Source organism: Mirounga angustirostris, unplaced genomic scaffold (assembly GCF_029215605.1).
Source record: "Mirounga angustirostris isolate CCGP_5_RB_7025 unplaced genomic scaffold, mMirAng1.0.hap1 SCAF_7, whole genome shotgun sequence".
In the NCBI taxonomy this organism is placed as follows: domain Eukaryota; kingdom Metazoa; phylum Chordata; class Mammalia; order Carnivora; family Phocidae; genus Mirounga; species Mirounga angustirostris.
This window is the reverse complement of record NW_026991715.1, coordinates 24,515,928-24,534,342: the sequence shown is the minus strand read 5'-3', so window position 1 is coordinate 24,534,342 and position 18,415 is coordinate 24,515,928. Positions and strand designations below refer to the sequence as shown.

The 18,415-nt window shown below is 38.5% G+C and overlaps 1 protein-coding gene across 1 annotated transcript in view; it reads right to left on the bottom strand.

Annotated features, from left to right (window-relative positions):
• The window catches only part of ADAMTS19 (ADAM metallopeptidase with thrombospondin type 1 motif 19), a 253,226-nt gene that overhangs the window by 200,605 nt on the left and 34,206 nt on the right, over window positions 1-18,415 (bottom strand). The gene's annotated exons all lie outside the window — the stretch shown is intronic.

Here is an 18,415-nt window from a genome sequence, read left to right as displayed (position 1 = left end):
AACAGTTAAAGGCACACTTTGGGAGACCCATGGGGTCACTTATATGTAGGCATGTATAGAAGAGCAATACGGTTTTTAATTGCATGCACCACATAGTCCAACTTCTCGACAATCACTATTTAATAAAGTAATTCATGTAACATGTCAAAGCAAATGCAGGGGATACAGCATTGAAATTATTATATAAAATACTCTTGAAGCTTTCTACTAAACATTTTTAAAACCTTTACACAGTATATTACAGAAAAAAAATGAATCATCACTTACATAAGCATGCTTCATTTCATATAATACCATGTTTTCAAACTTAGCCAATTGTAGACAGAGAGCTAAGAACTGTAAAATATGGTTATTATTAATAAAAAGAACTTATAATAGTAGGTATCCTTTTATTATATTGAGGCTAAGCCTCGTCATTTCTTTCCTTCCTTTTTTAGAACATAAATTTATATTATAACTAGGAAAATATTCCACACAGAACATATGACTTGACCTTTTCGATTTTTATTATTTTATCCTGCTGTGGTATATATATTACATTTATAAAATATATAATACATAGACTATTCCGTTAACTCTTTAGCCAATGTTTTTGAAGAAATAATCCCTTAGAACCTGCATTATTCATATCCAATCTGCTATCAAAGTTCTTCATTCTGTTTTGAATTAATTATATAAAAATTATGTATAGTTCATTTTAATTTGATCCACATATAACTAACATAGTAATAATATACTTATTTCTTCAGATATAATAATTCTTCTGACTGAATATTAAGAAAAATTAAATCTATACTACAAAGAGGTGTGTTTTCCTTAAAAGTACAGAAGAGACTTTTTCTTTTGTTTTAATCATTAAAGTATATTACATCTTCTCTCCAGAAAGACTAGGTGATTGCCAATATGCCATCTCATTTTATTCTATATCGAATTGGTGTTAAAAGATATCTTAAGAATAAATCTAAAAATACTCATTTTTTATCAAATTTTTGTAACACTAATAGAATTCTCAAGTACTAGAATAACAGTTCCACCACCTCTGTCTGTTGTCCCCTTCTCTCTGTTTCTCCCTCTCCTCATCTTTCTTAGACACACACACACACACACACACACACACACACACACACACACTGGGGGTGGCGATAATGGAGAAAATATTTACTGTGACAATTCTTGGAAAATAATCAGGCATGTATTATATATGTGGGCCATTTTGGGGGTAATTTTAATATGAATTCCAATGAATTCTTTTATTTTCCACACATGTGTTCATTGTCTCTGATGTAAAACTAGAATGAATCTTAAAGTAATTACAAGAAAGGCAAAAAAATCTTCCCTTGATAGAAAAAAGAACAGTAACAAATATTTAAAACTTGAAATGATAATCATTAAGATACAGTATATCTACACATGGACTGAGGGTGGATGGTATCACATTATATATATCACTGATGCATGCTGTGAAAATACAAAAATATGTTACTTTTATCTCATGTATCAGTATGCTTCTGAGGTTCAGTCAGTACTGAAGGTCACTAATACAACTGACAGTATGGCTGATGATTAAAATAATAAGTATTATGATGCTCAGTAAGAACATCTCAAGCAAAATAGAGCTACCCTATGATCCAGCAATTGCACTACTGGGTATTTACCCCAAAGATACAAAAGTAGGGATCCGAAGGGGTACGTGCACCCCGATGTTTATAGCAGCAATGTCCACAATAGCCAAACTGGAAAGAGCCAAGATGTCCATCGACAGATGAATGGATAAAGAAGAGGTGGTATATATATACAATGGAATATTATGCAGCCATCAAAAGGAATGAGATCTTGCCATTTGCAATGACGTGGATGGAACTGGAGGGTATTATGTTGAGTGAAATAAGTCAAACAGAGAAAGACATGTATCATATGATCTCACTGATATGAGGAATTCTTAGTCGCAGGAAACAAACTGAGTATTGTTGGAGTGGGGGGTGGGGTGGGAGGGATGGGGTGACTGGGTGATAGACACTGGGGAGGGTATGTGCTCTGGTAAGCGCTGTGAATTGTGCAAGACTGTTGAATCTCAGATCTGTACCTCTGAAACAAATAATGCAATATATGTTAAGAAAAAAAAAAAGAAGAAGAAGAAGGTAGTGGGAGGGGAAGAATGAAGCGGGGGAAATCGGAGGGGTAGACGAACCATGAGAGACGATGGACTCTGAAAAACAAACAGGGGGAGGGGAGGGGGGTGGGAGGATGGGTTAGCCTGGTGGTGGGTATTGAGGGGGGCACATTCTGCATGGAGCACTGGGTGTTATGCACAAACAATGAATCATGGAACACTTCATCTAAAACTAATGATGTAATGTATGGGGATTAACATAAGAATAAAAAATAAATAAATAAAATAAAATAAAAGATTAAAATGGTTGCTAAAGTGAACAGAAAAAAAAAAAAGAACATCTCAAGCAAACATGCTCAGTTTCCTTAAATCATAAATTTATAACCTGATACATTCTTTCAAAAGGTTGTAAGTATAGTTGGATTTAGAACAATAAACCAAATAAAACTGAATTGCATACCAACATACAAAATTTAATGACTCCAAAAACAGATTCTGAACTTAAGATTATTTGGATTCATAACCTACTACTAGCTAAGTAACTTTGAGAAAGATACAGTGACTTAATCCACACAAGTGCTGCATAGGGCTGTCCAGAACATTCACTTTTGGGAAAAGCACATGTAATGCTCTTATCATAGGATGTGATACTGGGTAACCCTTCAATAAATGTTCACCATAATTTTTATTTTATTAATTAGAATAACCATAATAAATCATAGCACCCAAACATTTTAGTATGAACTGGAGGCCTCAGGATTCCAAAGAATCAAAACGGATTCACCTTTGTACCCCCATATTACCATATTAAATATTTTCTGAAATAAAATTTTTTAAGTTAGGATTTGGAAACGACTTCACAGTAATTATTTGTTGTGTTAGAACTTTATCTACAGACATTTTTTAAAACAAGAAGGCCACTTTTGGAAAGGAAGAAAATGTTGGAATAATTATAAATGGTGACTCACTCATTCAATACATATTTACTGTCTGACTACAGTTCACTCTGGGGCAGAGTTAGCGCTAAGTGTTCAGCATTCTTTCTTCAGGGAAGGGTTTTCTATCTGAGACCAGAATACTATCCTACAGCAAAGGAAATGCTCTAACTTAGATCAGTATCTTTCAAGATAATTCTTTATATTAAAGCAGACTTGCAGAAAGACGAGGTTTTCTGTGTCACCACAAAGGCCTCACTTTTCCTACTAATCAAACAGAAATCTGTATCTGCACTGCGATTTTACAAGCTATGGAAGAACATGAATCCATATTAACCTCTATGCACAAGGGTCCCTGTGTTCAACAATCCGCAATTGGGCAGTATTCACATTAGTGCAAATATTGTCCTTTCAGTTTCAGAAGGAAAGAAAAGAGAATGTGAATGAACATCGTACAGCACATCATCTAAAATAAATGCAAGCTTTATAAGCATTTTTTCTCCCAGATTGTTCTTATTTAGATTTTTCAAAATGATTTTAAATATTTTGAGACATTTCACACAAAATTTGGAAATGAAATTAAGTTTAACAGGTGTTCCCTCCCTTATTTCTGTTATCATGTGCATATTCTCATATGGTAGCATCTGTTCTTTTGTCGTTGAATGTTATTCTTTGATTTCACAATTTAGCAAGAACTTCAGTATTTTGCAAATTTACCCTCACTTACATTAATATGTTACCACTCATTTATTTTCTTCCTAGTTCTGACATTTTATTTCTCTATGTAGATGCCTCTGTGCTTTATTAAGACAACCAAGAAAATGGATCTTCATGTAGGTGCACTGACACTGTCATTAAATTCTAATCACATGAAATTTGATTTGGTCAATGTGCCAAATACGCTGTTGGAGAAGTGCCTCAATTAACCAAGATAAATGTTTCATTGTGTTCAAATTCAAGTTAATTATGGTTTACTAAATAGATCCTAAAACTCTAATGCAAACATAACTTAAAAATGACTTAAGGGGCACCTGGGTGGCTCAGTCAGTTAAGCACTGGACTCTTGGTTTTGGCTCAGGTCATGATCTCAGGGTGGTGAGATCGAGCCCTGAGATGTCAGGCTCCATGCTCAGCAGGGAGTCTGCTTGAGATTCTCTCTCTCTCTCCCTCTCTCTCTACCCCTCCCCCACCCACGCTCTCTTTCTCTCTCTCTCTCTTAAAGAAATCTTTAAAAAATGACTTAAAAATTAGAAAACAACATGGCACTCTCTCCACTCTTGTTCCTCTTCTTCTCTAACATTGCTACTTTACTTCCACACCCTAACTTCCCATTCACTCACAGAACTGAAGCACTACTATAGTTATCTCAAATTTTCTCTTCATTCTTCCCTGCTTCTTTCCGGAAACTTATTTTCCAGAACCTTGGTTTTCTTTTTTTAAAAAAGATTTTATTTATTTATTTGAGAGAGAGAGAATGAGAAACAGAGAGCACGAGAGGGAAGAGGGCAGAGGGAGAAGCAGACCCCCTGCTGAGCAGGGAGCCCGATGTGGGACTTGATCCCGGGACTCCAGGATCATGACCTGAGCCGAAGGCAGTCACTTAACCAACTGAGCCACCCAGGCGCCCAGAACCTTGGTTTTCTAGGTAAGGTTTCAATGGGCTGGCTGAAGGTATTTATCTGAGGCTCAAACTGCGTATTGTCAGGCTTTGATGATGCCCTATTTTTAAAAATACATAGCATATCATAAGAACTCCATAGTGTAAGTGCTAAAGGACATGAGGAAGGTGTTAGATCATTATAATTTCAGGATATCAGAAGAGTCTTAGGGGATAGCAGAATCTGAATACGATGAGGGCAAGATTGTTCCCATGAGAGGAGATACTATGAGCAAAGGCAAAGAGGACATGGAGTCTAGCTAAGAGTTAAGAAAATACCTGCCTTGAGTAGAGAGATGGGAAAATGTAACCCAAAAACAAGATGAACCCATATAATTGAAAACATCAAATGATGAAGTTTTTGATAGGAAAGTCAATGTCCTCAGGTTCTGAGGATGATTACTCTATTGTCTGACCATAGGTATATTAGAGAATTAGTGAGACACTGAAAGAAGCACAAGTGTTTTGTTTCTAAACAGCAATTACAGAAGTTGTGAAAAGATCTGGCATCTTGAGATGCTTGTGAAAATATTGTACACAAATGTCTGATGCTCCACATGATCTGAGCAATGTACGTTTGGCTTTGAGTATTTTTTGTATGGTAATGTTACAGTATACATCTCATTAAGTAAATAAAGTATATAAAGCATTATATAGTTCAGAGTGTAAGTATAATATAGGGCTTGATGTAAATTATAATACTATGGGATTGTTGGTGCTTTATTCAAAAGATATCATTTTCAATAATACTATAAATAGGAGTGATTTTTCATGCATTTGTGTATTCAATACATACAAGCAAGTTTATGAAAATACACTTCTGACACCCTATCTATCCTATTGTCTTATAATGCTAAACTCTTCCTGACTCGACCCTTTTGATGTTTCCCCTTTACACCCACAGGGGGAAACTCTAAATCCTTAATGAAGATATATAAAGTTTAAGGTCATGATAAATTCTTGCCTACCTCTCCAGCTTTATTTTTACTACTTAAACTTTATATATAACTACAACAAACACATTTTTAAAGATTTTGTTTATTTATTTGAGAGAGAGAGATAGCGAGAGATAGAACACTAGCAGTGGGAAGACGGAGAAGCAGGCTCCCCACTGAGCAGGGAGCCCTATGCAGGACTTGATCCCAGGACCCCGAGATCATGACCTGAGCTGAAGGCAGATGCTTAACCAACTGAGCCACCCAGGTGCCCCCAACAAACACATTTTAATTTTGTGAACAAATTTTATATTTTAACATATTTCAGAATAACTTTTAGTTGTATGATCACATCCTGGTACACTGCACATAGTATTTTCTCTTTCCAGAAAGTCATTCTTGGTTATTTCTTCAAAATCAAGCCAACCTGGTCCTCTCTCCAAAGTAACCACTGCCCCCCAATCCACTTCTACGCTGTACCTTTCCCGTTATTACACTAATACGTCCACTATAGTTATGGTTTTTGTGTCCCTGATTAGACCATGAGCTATTTGGGGGAAGGCTTTGGGCATAGAGCTCAGTTGCATGCCTTCAATACATAACGTCTGAAACACAGCAGGTGCTCAAGGAATGTTGCTTTTACCTTAACATTTTCTTCCTTTTTGAGATCAAAAGAAAACATATCCATTCAATGTTCTTGATAGCATCTATTCCATCTACTCTACCTGTAACTCCATCTGAGGGGAAATTACTATTTGATTTCTCCCTTCCGGCATTCCCAATGTTGCCTTCTTTGTGAGCCCAAGTTCTATCTTTAGGAAAAGCTTTCATGGGACCACATTGTTAACATTATTCTGTTTTCTTTCCTTGCCAAAGGGCTTCAGAAAGTATCGTGAGACTACAAGGGGAGAAGCAAACCTAGAAATCATCAGGCCATCAGCGGAGTTTTAAAATCAAGAAAACCAAGACTTAGAAATATTGCATAACTTGCCTAGAATCACACGGAGAGTTCATTCGAGTGTCAGGGCTGGAATCTAACACTCCCAATTTCCAAATTTGTTTTTGGTTTTAATACATCACTCTAAATTTGCTTGCTACCTGCATTCTCCTTTCCCCCACGGAACCCTGGAAATTGTTCAGGGCCACCCACCATTTCCTGTCCTTTGTTCTCCTCTCTAAGGCATTTGATCCTTGACTGCTTTTCTTCTCCACGAATATCACATTGCTCTCACTCTCTTCTCTAGCAACTGTTTCTGTTTCCTTAAACAGGTCAAGTTCCTCACTCCAAAGCAGGTTTTTGGTCAACAACTGCTGTCTGCAATGATCCTTCCCAAAGCTTTTATAACACCCTCTATGGAGCCCGTACCCAAATCCCCAATCCCCCTCTTAGCCCACTACTTCCATTCAAGATCCATGCTCCTCCCTGCTCACTTCTCATCACCTCACGTCAGATGTCTGATCCTTCTCCGAAACCAGTGCCTCTGAGTGTGTATCTCTGTTCATGCCTCCAACTTGTTTCTAGTTACCAAGGCCGAAGAAATTAAGAAATTATAGAGTCCTTTTCTCTTTACTTCTTTTAAAATATTTATAAGAAAACAATAATGTAAGAAAATAATATGTCTGTGTGCCAGGCACTGTATACATACATACACACATACACACATATAAATGATTTCATTTAATCAAACAGCAAACTTGTGACACATAGGCTAATCTCACTAGTTTTTTTTTTTTATTCTTATGTTAAACCCCATACATTACATCATTAGTTTTAGATGAAGTGTTCCATGATTCATTGTTTGTGCATAACACCCAGTGCTCCATGCAGAATGTGCCCTCCTCAATACCCACCACCAGGCTAACCCATCCTCCCATCCCCCTCCCCTCTAGAACCCTGTTTGTTTTTCAGAGTCCATCGTCTCTCATGGTTCGTCCACCCCTCCGATTTCCCCCGCTTCATTCTTCCCCTCCCGCTACCTTCTTCTTCTTCTTTTTTTTTTCTTAACATATATTGCATTATTTGTTTCAGAGTAATCTCACTAGTTTTGTAGTTGAAAAAAGTGAGTTTCAAAAAGATTTACTGTGTCCTAAGGTCACACATCAGTATGTGGCGAAGACAGGATTCAAACCAAAGAGTGCCTTTGTGAGGCCATCTGAGGAAGTCTAGGCCCTGCCATATCATTGTTATTCCAAATAACTCTCATCTTTAAAAAATTCTGCACTGAGGGTTTGACGTCAAGCACAACACCTCACAAATGGTAGATGTCCAAAATTTGATATCAACAGCAAGGCCAGGCCCCATCCCTCACAAAGCAAAAGACAAATATACTGCGTTAGGCTCTGAACTTTATCTTGAGCTGACTGTTTTATATGATGAGACATATTACCTGCCAAAGGCACACTGGGTTTCCAAGAGGCCTGAGGGTTTCGTCCCCAGGCCTCCCTCAGTGCATCGAGCCCAATCACTCCCCCATGGCAGATTTGGGAGAATGTTTCAAGGATTTCATTTTTCTTTCTTTTTTCCTTAGTTTTACAACTCTCTTTTTATTTTCTTTCTTAAAATGCCTCCTGATCATAAAGCCAGAACATTTAAATAGCAGAACACTTAAAAAATATAATTAAAAAAAGCAAACAATTATCCCAAATCCCATTACATAGGATAATTACATAGGTATGTGTATTCTTCTTCCTAGTCTATTAACATACACACAGACACACAAAGTATATATGTGGGTATGTACCTGTGTGTATGTGCATGTGTGTCTCTGTGCACACATTTGCTAAAGTTTTATATTCTACTTTATTTTCCCATTTAAGAATAGCTTAATTGTTATTTTGTTTCTTAATGATATTAAATAATCTTTATAAGCCTGGTTTTTAATTGCTGAATAACAGTGTACCCTCTAAATATATCATAATTTATTAGCTATTCATTCATTTGACCCTCTACTTATGAGTATTGACTTTGTACAGCCAGAGGTGGGGGGCAGCAATGATGATCCAGGTTGGCAAGACCCATCACCAACTTACACACACTCTAGGAAGGGATAGGATTTGCTATTTAAACGACTGAGTCAAAGTTACACATACAATTGCTCTATCACTGTTAATAAGCTTTACCTTGATAGTTTATACCCTCATTTATGTCTGTGTTCTATTTCACACACACACACACACACACACACACACAGAGTTTCAAATATAGCCTGGAAGTATCCTCCCATATACCCAAGGGACAAGGCAGGCGCTGAAAGTGACCAACTAGAGAAGATGAACCAGCCTTCTTCAAAGAACAAGTGTGAAATCCCAAGAGACTGAGGGTCATCTTTGAAGAGGACAGCCTCCCAAGAACTCATCAGTGTGGCCCATGAGAGACAGAGAGTCACCATTTTAAGCACCTATCAAACATAATGCTCAGCATTACTGTCCCATGACACTGTTGCCAACCCATGACACCACTGGCCACCCAAACATACTCCTCTTTCCAGCCTCCCTAAAAGTTTCTGCCCCCGAGGAGCCAGAGGAAGCTCAGAGCACTGAGCAGAAGAAATGGAAGCCCAAGGTGGGGAAACAGCAAGGACTGACTTCACTCTTCCTCTTCACTGCAAGTGATTAGCTCTAAGCAAGCCTGAATGTGGAGGGCATGTGGCAGAGAGACTTCAACTTTATGGGGGAATTTGGAGGGTTTGATGATTAGAGGATAAATATTTTAACTAAATTTTGTGACTAAATTTTTTTTTTTAAAGATTTTATTTATTTGACAGAGAGAGACACAGCGAGAGAGGGAACACAAGCAGGGGGAGTGGGAGAGGGAGAAGCAGGCTCCCCGCAGAGCAGGGAGCCTGATGCGGGACTCGATCCCAGGACTCTGGGATCATGACCTGAGCTGAAGGCAGTCGCTTAACCAACTGAGCCACCCAGGCGCCCTTTTGTGACTAAATTTACCAAGTGACTTCTCACAACCTAACCCGTGAATACCACCAGAAAGAAGACCAGGGAGAACAAAACCCCAGTCTCATTATGGCATCCTTTGAGTCCTGTTTACTCAGTGAAAAGTTGTATGTGTACAATATGAATTCAGGTGCCAAGTATTTCAAGGGTTAGAGAGTGATGTGGGGAAGGTCTTTCGGGTGAGGTGACATCTGAGCAGAGATCTGAGAGTTGGTCAGGGCAAGTTAGAGGAGAGAACATTCTAGGCAGAAGGAGAAACAAAGACCCTGAGAGGGGACCAACTTAGCATGTGTAAGGAGAAGCAAGGTTAGAATGGCTGGAGCGCAGGGATCCCTGGGAAAATGACAACTGGAAAGGAACCCAGGGGCATTCCATGGCTGTATCACTTATCTGATTCATATTCAAAAATAAACCCTGATGAAATCCTCCTGTGGTTTTTAGACTATTTTTCTTTTCTTGGACACTGGCTAGAGATTTTACTATGGGATGCTTCATGATGACCTTCTGTGCTATGATCTTTCAACAGTCTTATTTTATCTTCGTAATAATTACTCAGGAATACACATCACTCTTACAAATGAAAAAAATACGCTTTCTCTCCCATTTTCTTGAAAACCATTGGCCTCCTCTAACTTTTCGCCAGCATTTGACAGAGATATGCATTTTAAAACAATTTCAAAATGTTCCTTTTTAACTCCATTATAGATAAACGACATCACAAATATGATTATAAACAGAAGCTGTTCTATGTTGAAGATGTGAAAAGTGGTAAATGTGTAAAGTGAAAAACAAATGCTCCATCCTAACATTTAGTATCCAAAATTACTGACTTTTTGGTATGAGGATGGTTGTCTCATTTCTCATTTTATAGTCTAATTTTTGCTCAAATCAAGAAAAGCCATTGATCTTCATATACTTTCTAACATCCATTCACTTTACTGTAATCTCTTGTTGCTTAGAATGATTTTTAAATTAATTCCTCAGGGTTTTTTAAAACATATTTATTTATTTTAGAGAGAGAGAGAAAAAGAGCGTGGGGAGGTGAGGGGCAGACTCCTCACTGAGCACGGAGTTGGACATGGGGTTCAATCTCAAGACCCTGATATCATGACCTGAACTAAAATCAAAAGTCGGATGTCCAAATGACTGAGCCAACCGGGTGCCCCATCCCTCGGGATTTTTATGGATTCTTTAAACATGCAAAAAAGTGAGTTGAGAAATAGGCAGCAAATTCAGTTTTAAATCTACTTCTAAGTTTATCAACCAGTCTAGCCCAAAAGCTATTATGTTCTACTGTATCTTCCTGATGATTACATGTTACAAATGTACCTACTGAATACCTGCTACATGACAGTGTGCAAGGCACTGAAGCTTCAAAAATGAAAAGAGATTTTAATTCCTATCTTCACTGGCCTTATGTATTAGGGGGAAAGACAGGAAAAATCAGGTATCCAGGCAAATATACTTAAGGAATTATAAATTGTGAAAAGTCTCATAAAAAGAAACAAAGTTCTGAGAGAAATAGGATGGAGACTGAGATGCTAGAGAGGGTGGCCCATGAAGACTCTTCTAAGGAAGGAGCATTGAAGGCAGGATCCGAAGAAGGAGCCAGCCATATAAAAAAGGCTGTAGGCAAGAGATAATTGTTGTATTAGGCAGAGGATGCCATACACCAAGACTATGACCCTGGAATATACATGGGAGGAACTCGCCAGATTTTGTGTTTACAAAAATGTACACTTTTTAGTTATTATTTATTACAATGTATGTTTGTGTTCTACATATTTATGCCACAGTAAAACTTATTTTAAAAATGAAAAACAAAGGATAAATAATGTAACAGTATTACTTCGCAATACAGAGGCAAGGGAAGTACTAAAAGAAATGCAATTGCTCCTGGAAGGCAGAAATCAACGCCGGAAAGGAGAGAGCAGGATACTTTATTTTTTCCACCAAAATTTTTGTAAATATTAACTTTACAAACAATGTACAGACGTAACTTAGATTATACTTTAGTTTAAAAGGGGTTGAAATGGAAGGATATAAGACTTGTTGGGGCGCCTGGGTGGCTCAGTTGGTTAAGCGACTGCCTTCGGCTCAGGTCATGATCCTGGAGTCCCAGGATCGAGTCCCACATCGGGCTCCCTGCTCAGCAGGGAGTCTGCCTCTCTCTCTGACCCTCCCCCCTCTCATGCTCTCTATCTCATTCTCTCTCTCAAATAAATAAATTAAAATCTTTAAAAAAAAAAAAAGACTTGTTGGAGGGGACACTGCTATAATTAAAGCAATTAATAATGGTGGCATTGGTGTAAAGTCTGTCAGTGAGGAAGACCTATAGATGAGCGAGGACAGCATGAAAGAATTGACAGGGAGACTGAGGCAGTGGCAGACGTCACAGACAAATAATAATAGTAGTAAAATATAACAGAAGGGTTGGCAGGGTGTGATTCATGGAGAGCTCTGAAGACCATGAGAAGGCACTGAGATTTTACTGGAAATGTAATTGGAAGCAACTGACAGTGGGTGGCATAATCAGAAATTTTGAAGAAAGTTACTCTTGTTCTTTTTTTGGAAAACAGATTATAGGGTGACAAGAGGAGAATCAGGAAGACCAGTCTGAAGTGAGCTATAACGATTCAAGAGCAAGCCTATGGTGAGTAAGACCAAAGGAACAACATACAGTGGCTGAACTAAGGATGTGGAGAAAAGTAACCACACTTGAGATTGATTTTAGATACTCATACAAACCAGAGGGTGACCACTCCAATTGGTTAATGGTTTAGATGCTGGGACATGGAGGGACAATAACTCAGAGAATTAAGGATGACTTAAGGGTCTCTGGCTCACGTACTCCAGAAGGGGAGATACAGGTCTGTAATTGAGATATAAATCAAAGGACCTTATTAGGTTTGATGTATCTGTGAAATATCCAAGTGGAGAAATCAAGTAGACAGTTGGAGTATGGAGCTCAGTGCAGAGTTTTGAGCTGGAGACATATGTCTGGGAGCTGCCAACAAAAAGATAATCTTTCAATCCACGGGGAAGAGTGACGATATCCAGAAAGGGAGTGTAGATAAAGAGCAAAAGAGAGCCTAAAACCAAACCCAAAGGACCCTAACATTGAGAAACAGAGAAGGAATTAGCAAAGGAAGGTCCAGTGAGGTCAAAGGAAAAGTAGGAGCTAGTTGATTTTTTAAAATAAGAATTAACTCTTTCTAGAAGTGGCTATTAAAAAAAAAGACAGGAATAAGCTCTCATTCAGTTCACAATGTGCCCTAACCCACATTGCTTGGGTTAAAAATTCACTAGTCCTAGGCAAGATGATCAAACACATGTGCTCATGCTTCTGTTAAACTGAACAGCAAAAACCAAACGAAAGAACTCCCCTGCCTACATCAGTCAGGGTTCTCCAAAGTCCTAACAAGGCAACTTTTGTTTTGCGGCAAGTAAGAGAATTTTACATGTTCCATTTTTTTGAGTCATGAGGAGAATTTCAATTTCTTAACTAACTCTGCTTGCCCTATGTACTTTTTTAACAGTTGGCTTCCAGCTCGCCACTCACCCTAGCACTTCATGAGCTGGTGCCTATTCAGTTATACACCTAGTTGTTAAAGGGTTAGTCACTCGGTGATTTTGCAGAGCCACTCACCATGGTGATGAGCCCCTACAGCACTTATCTCATGCAATTCCAGCCCAGTTCTGTGCTTCCAGTGGAACTGAATGAGACCACTGAGGAAGCTGCACAGCTGCGATGTGGGGCAATACTCCTCACTGCCAGGTCTTACTGGTGACCTCACAATTAGCAGAGACGTTGCCAACCTCCTACATACCCCTAGGGAGTGGATGCGAATTCGCTTTACCATGGAAACAAGATTAGTGGAGCAAACTCGTCAAGGGCCATAGCACTGGTACTCAGAGACATGGAAAATGTGCTGCAACTTCTTTTCCGGATTCAACTAAAGGTCAAATAAATAAAATAATGAATTTATCCAACAATATTTACTGAGTGCATACTATGTGTCAGCTAACGTGCCAGATGCAGGAAATAGAGCACTGCACCCAACATGTTAAAACAGCCAGTCTCAAGTATCTCTGATAATACAGACAGTCCCCCAATTACAACGGGGTTGACTTGTGAGAATACAACCTGACGATGGTACAAAAGCGATGTACGTTCAGTAGAAACCGTACTTCAAATTCTGAATTTGGGAGCGCCTGGGTGGCTCAGTCGATTAAGCGACTGCCTTCGGCTCAGGTCATGATCTTGGCATCCTCAGCATCAAGCCCGTGTCAGGCTCCCTGCTCAGTGGAGGGATTCTCCTTCTCCCTCTGCCCCTACGCCGCCCACTCGTGCTCTCTTTCTCACTCGCTCTATCTCAAAAAAATAAATAAAATCTTTTCAAAAAATTCTGAATTTGGAACTTTCCCTGGGCTGGTGACATGCATACAATCCTCTCTCATGAGTCTGGGCAGTGGGAGTATCCAGAGCTACCAGTCAGCCCCATGATCCTGAGAGGAAGCGATTGACGCGCCTACTACAACCATCCTGTACCCACTGAACCATTCTGTTTTTCACTTTCACTACAGTATTCAATAAATCACATAAGAGAGACAACACTATATTATAAAATACACTTTGTGTTAGATGATCTTGCCCAACTGTAGGCTATGGTAAGTATTCTGACCACATTTAAGGTAGACTAGGCTAAGGGATGATATTTGGTAGGCTGGGGCATTGAATGCATTTTTGACTTACAATGTTTTCACTTTATGATGGGTTTATCAGGATGCAATCCCATCATAAGTCAAGGAAGATCTGTGAATAAGGAGTTTCCTTATTGTGGATTTTAAGTCTTCTTTCTCATTTTGCATGCACATCAGCAAAATGTGTTACTACTTTTCCATTTAGGACCCTTGAATAATTCAAATATTCTCCCCTACTCCCATTCTGAATGGCATTAGGTAATATACAAGAAACTATATTGGTGTTTTACTCCCTTGCAGGAAAAAATAAATCTTGTACCAACAAAGTTCTTCCTCATATGGCCTGTTTCTTAACTTTACGATCCCCGAATACCCCATCTGTGACTAGGCAGTACTGAAAAAGGCAATTGAGCGTCTTTTCTCCCCACATTTCTCTACTCTCTTTTGTCCCATCAATGAGTACATGGGCTCAAAAAGCTACTGTAATATTGGGCTGACTTAAGAGATCATACACCTAAAGAGCTGAAAAAATCTGGTAAAAACCGGGAGACCCAAAGCACTCTGCGCATACCAGACCACATTGGGAAAATTACGCCCATGCATCACGCTGTAAAAAAGACGTTTATAAACAAGAGCGTATCCAAACCAGAAATCAGGGGTCACTTTGTTCCAAATTCCACCCAGAGAAGAAATCATTCATCAACACCTTTGATAAATATTTAATATTCTGCTTACACACTTCAATAGCTAATAGGGCAGTTACTGCTCTGAAGCAATCCAGGCCTCTACTGGACAGCAATAAGTCTCAGAAATATTTCTTTAATCACCACCAGGTTAAATCATGAGTTCTGACTGTATGACCTAAGCACCTTTTCACATTTCAAATACATGACAAATACTCTCATGGCCTTTCTGTATGTGACCAGTTACCATAACGATCCCTGATATGAAATCTGTCTTCATTCTTTTCACTTTACTTGGATGCTCTCTAGTTTATGAATGTCATTCTTAGGTATGATTTTCTTTGATTTTAAGGTATGGAAGTGAATGTTCAATAAAAAATGTCTAGCACTTAAGATGAGTTAAAATAATAGACTATAAGAAAAGTAGCACGTTAAGAACCTGGTAGAGACTGGTAGAGGACAATAAGAGAGGAAGTGCTTTTATTTATAATTATTTACCATTCTTTATTAGGAAATATTTCAGACCTTCAGAAATATACAAGACAATAGAATATCCAGGAATCCATTCCCGATACTTAAGAAATGTTAACATTTATGTACTGTAGATAATTTTTTAAAAATATAACAATTTCTTGATTCAGTTGAAATGGATCAGCACACATTCCCAAACCAATTCCCTTCTTTTTTTTTATTTTATTTTTTTTAAAGATTTTATTTATTTATTTATTTGACATAGAGAGAGAGAGAACAAGTAGGCAGAGAGGCAGGCAGAGGGAGAGGGAGAAGCAGGCTCTGCACTGAGCAGGGAGCCCGATGTGGGACTCAGTCCCAGGACCCTGGGATCATGACCTGAGCCAAAGGCAGCCGCTTAACTGGCTGAGCCACCCAGGCACCCCCAATTCCCTTCCCTTATTGCAAAGAGGTTAACTACTACACTGAAGATGTGTGTATCTTTTGCACTCATGTTTTAAATTTCCACTACAGATATATTGTCTTTACAAGTACTACGATGAGCATGCTTAGACCTATCTAAAAAAGTTCACTCTCGTGGCTGTGCTGAGGGTAAACTACAGATGGGGGAAAGGTCACATGATGACAGGTTATCGGTGGCTCAAGTAGAAGGTGAGCTTGTGATGTGTGAACATGCACTCTGAAGGAAAGAAAGGAATTCGGGACCACACTGTGATTTTTGGCCCTTGCCAAATGACTATCAGCAGGACGAAGAATAATGTGGGGAGAGGAGAATTTGGGGTTGGAGTGGGAGAGATGATCACTTCAGTCTGAAACATGTTAAGTTTGATATGTCTACTAGACCTCATGTTGAAAAGTCAAATACATATCTGGACATACGAACTTGGAGCTCAACAGAGAGGTCTAAATTAGAATTACTTATTTTGGAACCATGGGCGTACAGTTGGCATTTAAGCTATGAGACTGGGTAAGATCCCCAAATAAGTGTACACAGGGCAGAAAAGAAGGCCCATGACTGAGCACTATGTCACACCTGTTGGGAAGATACAGAGAAGAAGAATGGCCAATGCAGCCAGAGAGGGAGCAGTCAGGGAGCAGTAGGGTCCTGGATGGCAAGTGATAAAAATGCATATCAAGGGGCGCCTGGGTGGCTCAGTTGGTTAAGCAACTGCCTTCGGCTCAGGTCATGATCCTGGAGTCCCTGGATCGAGTCCCGCATCGGGCTCCCTGCTCAGCAGGGAGTCTGCTTCTCCCTCTCCCGCTCCCCCCTCTTGTGCTCTGTCTCTAAAATAAATAAATAAAATCTTTAAAAAAAAAATGCATATCAAGAGGGAGGGACAGCATGATCACTATTCCCAATGCTGCTGTGAGTGAAGTAAGAGAAGAATGTATCAGTAGCCCCAAGTGAATACTTGTTTTGTCTGGTCCACATCCTCCATCCTTTGCAATTAACTATTCTGAAATATAGATATTAATTTGTTTATAATTCAACTTTTTATTTGAACTACCATTCAATTCCTTATTTCATTAATGCTAAATGCAATATCAATTTCAGTGGAAGATGGGGAAAATTTCCTCTGCAAATTCTCTTAGTAATCTAGGATGAAATGACACATCTGTATCAGAACACATGGATTTATTTGAAGGGTTAGGGACTTCCTTGTCTCATTACCTAACTAGACTTCAATGCCACATGGCCAGTACTTATTCCACCTTTCAAAAGCTTGAAATTAATTAATTTTTATTTGGTAGACTCAACATACGAATTTTAGCACTTTGTATACCTTTCTTACAATATTATGAATTTATTCTTACCTTGTAAAGTACTTAGCACAGTCCCTAGCTGTCTACCCATGCACATTCTCTTCTCATTTCTGTTTCCTACACGTTCTTCTGAAATTTTTGAAGGCTGTGTAGGAAATTAAAGGTTACAGGAAAACAAAGAAATCAACCCATCATTTCTGCAGGGATGCATTTTACAGTTACTTTGATCACTTGGCCATGAGAAGTCACTGTGTCGTTTATTTGTACTTGGATGCGGAAGTGTCAGAGTCCTTTTGGAAATCAGATCCTAGAGGCCACTTTAGCACTAAAAATTTGAAAGGAATTTTGGTGGAAGAATGTTAGTGAGAGAACTTCATTTCACTGCTCAATCAACCAACAGACATTTCCTGGAATGCAAGGGCTAGTTAGGTTTATATGTTTTCTTTCAGACCTCTTTAAACAAATTGATGTACAAGTGGTACATGGGTATACCACTACTTATCAACCTAATTTAATATTCCTCATTCACTTAATTAATAAAAAAATATCTAATAGGTAGCATTTCTAAAAGTCAAGAAGATTATTTGATGCACTGACCAAAATGTTTTCTGTTCCTCATTTCCATTTTTCTTAAACACATTTAAAGCCCTTACAGTGATGTCAGATAAGTTCTAAGTAACTTACTACATCTTAAAAGGTGAAGACAGAGACACTGAGAGGATAAGTAAATTGTCTAAGGTTACACAGTACGATTATAATAGGGGAGTTTGGATTCAAACCCACACAATGGCTCCTAAGTCCACACTCTTAATATAAAGGAGCCAAGGAGCTCCACAAGTAAGCTTGTTACCTCTGGCATTCTGTCTGCAATTACTAATGACTAAGGTTTTTTTCCTGTAAACTTAGTACTAAACTTAAAAAAATATATATTCAGTTTTAGCTGCATGTAGAAGGAGCTTTCCCTAAATGGAGTTTTTTGGTGTTTGGGGTAAGTTTATAGGTTGTAGCATATGAAATTGCTTTTTATTGTATGTCAGACACTCATATATTGACAATTTCATACAATTCAACCTATCCAGAACAGACCTTAAGCATAAAGGATAAGGCAGAGGATGTGACCACTGAAAGACTAAATTCAGGACTTCATCACATGGGGCCAGTGTTAGTGTAAGCAAGTCATATAACCTCCTTGGTGCTTATTTTTT